Below are 5,169 nucleotides of genomic sequence, written 5' to 3' on the forward strand. Positions count from 1 at the left end.
TTAGTCTGATTACCGCACCATTTTTCTCCGACCACCGCGTCCCCCCAAGGCTGAGGGCGGCTGTGAGTCACCGGCTGCAGGTGTCAATCAAGAGCCACCTCGCGGAAGGTGGAACGCAGCCTGCTGGTGTCCTTTTGTCCCAGAGTAAAAAACGTTTCTGCGGTCAGTGAAGCAATGTGCCGTAGGCAGCGCTCCCCTCGCACACGGGCGCTGCTCCCTCACCTCTTACAAGAGGCTTTTTGTGGCTCACCAGTTTTCCCAGAGGGCAGCTTGCTGGGATCAGCCGTTGCAGCGCACTGCGGTCCAGGTGCTCCTCAGAACATGATATTGTTTCCTTTTTTTTCCCGCAGTTCATGCCGTCTCTGTTTTCCAAAGGTGGGTTCGGGTGAACAGCACAACTGGTTTTTTTTTAAAATTTTTTTTGCGAGTGAGGATTTTTCTTTCCGATCCAGATGTTTTCTGCTGACTCAGCTCTTTCACGCACTCTAATCTTTATGAAGACTTCACCAAAAGCAAGGCTCTTACTTCTTAAAACACGTAGAAATGCATACGTAAGTTGAATCAATTATATGCTCGTTTTCCATATAATACTGAGGCTTTCATACTTTGGACACACAATCTAAAGGCTGCATTCTATAAAAGAGAATGATGCTTAGGGGGAAAAAGAAGAATAGGAAGGGGCCGAATGCGATTCGCCAGTTGGAGTTCCTGCCTTGCACTTGCAGAACCCAGGTTCGAGTCCTACCTCCTGCTGTCATACCCTAAATCATGTATGTATCCTGAACTGGTACAGTTAAAATGAGCCAGTTGTATGATTGACAAGCATTTATACATGTAAAAATTATCCTGCTGTGTAAGCAGTGGCTTAACAGTATAAGTTACTTTCGAGAAAAGCGTCGCGTAAATGAATACAAAATAGTAATAAAAGAAGATAACCAATAATAAAATGGATGGACACTGAGAACGGAGGCATCCCTTTCAGCACTAAGGACATACATGAAAGGCATAAAATTGCAGAAAAACGCTATATGCGTGATTCGCAAGACTCAGCATCCACTCAGCGGTACTCAACAACGAGGATGCCAACATTTCCACGTATGAGAGGTTTCCATGTGGAAGGAGCCTAACCTATTGATAAGTTAATTAATAATTGCTAAATTGCTCATAGGTCACTTGATCGTGAGGCCATTTCTCTGCTAGAGCTACGGCACTGTGGCATTTTTACCGTAAGTCTGTAGACCAAATAGTTCAGAAAGAGAACAAATTAGCCACCGCTATCCCGCAAGCCTGATCTTCGTATTTTAAGTGTTGCGATTCATACCGAAAGCCAATAATGAAGAATACGAGCCTGAAGAACCCCACCAAATATGTGCGTTCATTGTCTTACAGCTCAAGACGAGCTGATCATTATTTCCGACTCGCGATATTTGGCATCAAAGCTGTTTACATTTGCATAAAAGCAATTTGCTTTTCTATGACTGTAATTGCTCATGCAGAGTATCAGCGTGTTATTTTTTGGGAGAGGCTTAATCAAAGCCACAGAAGAGAAAATTGAGTCTAATTGAACTTGTTTCGCTGATTCCTTGCAAGGTACGGAACGTAATCGGACAAAGGGAAAATGGCTTCGGCGCCCAAACAAAGCTCCTGATTTTAATGAAGGGAACATGAAAGTGAAGTCCGCTGTCATTAAGCCCGTCAATGCAGAATATCTCAAAATGTGTCAAAGAAAACTGTAGTTTCCCATTGCCTGATGAGGGTACCTTTCATTTAATGCTTCATAATCATCATGGTGCTGAGAGCAGGAAGATAAAAAGTGAGCTCTCACAAAAAAAAAAAAAAAAAATTATGTTAATGTTGCAAAATTAAAGGGGGCACAGTGACCCGGGGAGTAGCGCTGGTGGTGGGTTTGGACATGGGATTGAATCCAGCTCAGTCTGTGTGGGGTTAGCGCATTGTCCCTGTGTTTGCATAGGTTTCCTCCAGGTGCTCTGGTTTCTTCCCACAGTCCAGAGATGTGCGTTTTAGGTGAATTAGTAACTCTTAACTGCCTGTGTTGTGTGTGAATATGTGTGTGGTTTCCCTGTGATGGACTGGTGTTCCATCCAGCTTGTACTCTTCCTCACACCCTGTGTTTCCAGGGTAGAGCGGACCACTGAGGTCCTGCACTGGAAAAGTGGTGCAGGTGTGTCGCAGGTTCTGAATCATCGCATTTCACACCTGAAGGTCTTGCCGTTTTAAAATATAACTTATAATACCTGAATATGTACTTGCATTGAGATCATAAATTGGACTGGAATGGTAGTTGTGGTGAATTTATTTACATTATTAATGTATATTGCGCAGGATAAGATAGATGTTGATCCAAAGAATATTCCGTGAACCGACAACAAATTAACGTTAATTTTGTGTAGCACCCTAGTCATATGGTCACCTTTGAGAGCGAGATGTGGAAAAGTATTAATACTAAGGATAAATGAGAATGTGTGCAACAACCATCCATACAATCCTTAAAAGGCCTCCTCCAAGTATCCTCGGTATCCTTCGTATTTCTTACTGTTTGAAAGTCGGAGCACCTGGAAGAGCATCAGCAGCTGCCAGAAGGTTCTGACCCCTGAGATGGTTTCCAAACACACTGTTCCGTCTCGCTGTTTTGCGTTACGCTCATCCCCGGTTACTCGGTCTCCCAGTATCCAGCTTTTCACTCGTTCGTACCACTTATCGTGAATCGGCCTGGATTGTCATTCGTCAGTCTGGACCCACGACGTTCACGGTGGCTCCGACCCCTCGGTCGCTGGTTTCCAACCGAGGCATCTGCCCCTCCGCTGTATTTTCCTCCTCGTCTTCTAGCGGCAGCATTTCCGCGCGGCTCAGGACGCGATCGACGACCCGAGCGTCCCTCTGTCGTGACGGGTCATCCAGCTGCTGTCACACTTCAGCGTTCACAGAGGCCCCACGCTGCGTTTTTCCTTTTTTCCACTTTAGCTTCATGTGTCAAAGATTAATTTCTAACGCCTGTTCGTCTAGACCGAGAAACAGCTGGAAGCTTTGCATTAAAACCCTTCTCCAGGTTCGAGTTTCTTAGGCATTTATTTTTAAAGCCAGAACATCCCGCGTCTGACATTTGTCACTTGTCCTGTGGAAGCGGAGGGAAAAGAACAGTTGCTGCCACGTCCCAGGGACCCCGCTTTGTGTCTGACCTGATGGAGCGCTTTGTTCTATTTGGGGTTCTGCTTCGCAGAGCCTCGACCAGCAGAGGTATGTCAGCAGCCGAAGGGGATGTAACATTAACCGCTCTTGACACCGGAAAGTGGGGGTGGGAAGCTGATGGGCCTCTGCGTCACACTCCAACCTGCGCTTCCTGCACCTGTGTGTGTGTGTGTGTGTGTGTGTGTGTGTGTGTGTGTGTGTGTGTGTGTGTGTGTGTGTGTGTGTCGTGTCACATTCGGCACCTGAGACCATGTGTATCCTCCTCTAATGTCTGTGGCGTGTGCAAAGTCTTGCATTTTTATAAAGAAGCATATAGGAACGTATTAGGAAGTGGTATAGAGTCAAACCTGTGAAATACTGCAACTTTTTGACCCTTTGTCCTCGTTTTATGTTTTACGTACCTCAGTGCTTTCGCTTCTGTGTTGCTGTGATCAAGTACCATTTATAAAATTGATTCACTCACATTAACCTTCCTTAACCAATTTCTGAGTCTATGTCACAGCAGTCCAGAACCTATCCCAGAGGTATAGGGCAGTTACTATAGTTAGGGCACACCCTTTATGGGGCATCAGTTCATCACAGGCAAAATTTATCTGAATCACTGACTGAATGAATATATATAAATATATTCACATATAGGGGGTGCGGCGGTGCAGCGGGTTTGACCGGGTCCTACTCTCTGGCGGGTCTGGGGTTCAAGTTCCGCTTGGGGTGCCTTGCGATGGACTGGCGTCCCGTCCCGGGTGTGTCCCCTGCCCCTTCGGACTTGTGCCCCGTGTTGTCGCGACCCCGCTCGGGACCAGCGGCTTCGGTCAACGTGTGTGCGATATTCACATATACAGTATAAAGAGGTACATCTTTAGTTTTGTTAGCCCCATTCATACATTACATCTGCATCTCCGAAGAGTGATTGTTACTCCTTCATGCAGGGGAAGACAGCACAAGGCACAGGGGGTCTTCACGTCTACAGTCCAGCCCGCTTGTTTGGCTCCCTGCCTCTACCGGATGTGGTAGTTCAGGCCGGCGAATGCACACATGTGCACGGCGGAGCAGCTGTTCGGAAAATAGCGCCTCCAGCTGGCCATTGAAGACTGCTGCCTGGCTAATGCGCTCATAACAACAGCTGCTTTGAGTCCCGTTTCACACCGCTTGCCATATATAACCTCCCTGCTAGGCCTCAGTGTGTTTAGAACTGCTTCCCTCATTGTTCCGCTCATGTCTAAATCTTTGGTCTAATGTAAGAAAGGTCGTTTTGGACTTAAGGAAATTAGCTTTGCTCAGCGCTACTGTTCCCGGAGAGTTTGAGGACCATTAAACAGACGTACGGATGTGTTCTCTCCCCACTTGCCGCTGTGGCTGCGGTCATTATACAATAGGGCTGTTAGCCGATGTTGACAGGTGTCTCTTTATGTAACTCCAGCCATTACTGTTTAAGACCAGCTGCACTTGGTAATTTGACCGTTTGGTCACCATGGAAACAGAGCAAGTCCGTTCTTGAAGTTTTAAGGAAGCGGCTGCAGGGTGTCTTTGTGGACACTGCCAGCGAGGAAGAATAAATGTCATTTGCAGAATTTAGGCTCTTTCTGTGTTTAGAGCACCGTCCTGTCCCGGAGGTGTTGCATCACCTAACTGCGAACACATCAGCTGTCAGTCATTTTGTGACAGAACCGATGATGATGATGATGATGATGATGATCTCTTCCGGGCTTTTCTTCAAGGATGCGAATCAATCAAGATGTCCCTTCTGATTGGCAGTTGTTTGGCCACTACTGTCATCAGCAGCGTGAATGGCATTAAGAAAAGGTGCCATTAGCGATGATGAGCATCGCTGCACAGTACGTGCGGTCAGCGAGATAATCAAGGCTATTGTCACAGCCTAGGGGTCCGTGTCTTATTCAGGCCAGATGGCCGTAAAGCAGAGAAGAAGACGACGGAGAAGTACAGTGCGTGTTTGGAAGAGAC

Source organism: Scleropages formosus, chromosome 5 (genome assembly GCF_900964775.1).
Source record: "Scleropages formosus chromosome 5, fSclFor1.1, whole genome shotgun sequence".
In the NCBI taxonomy this organism is placed as follows: Eukaryota; Metazoa; Chordata; class Actinopteri; order Osteoglossiformes; family Osteoglossidae; genus Scleropages; species Scleropages formosus.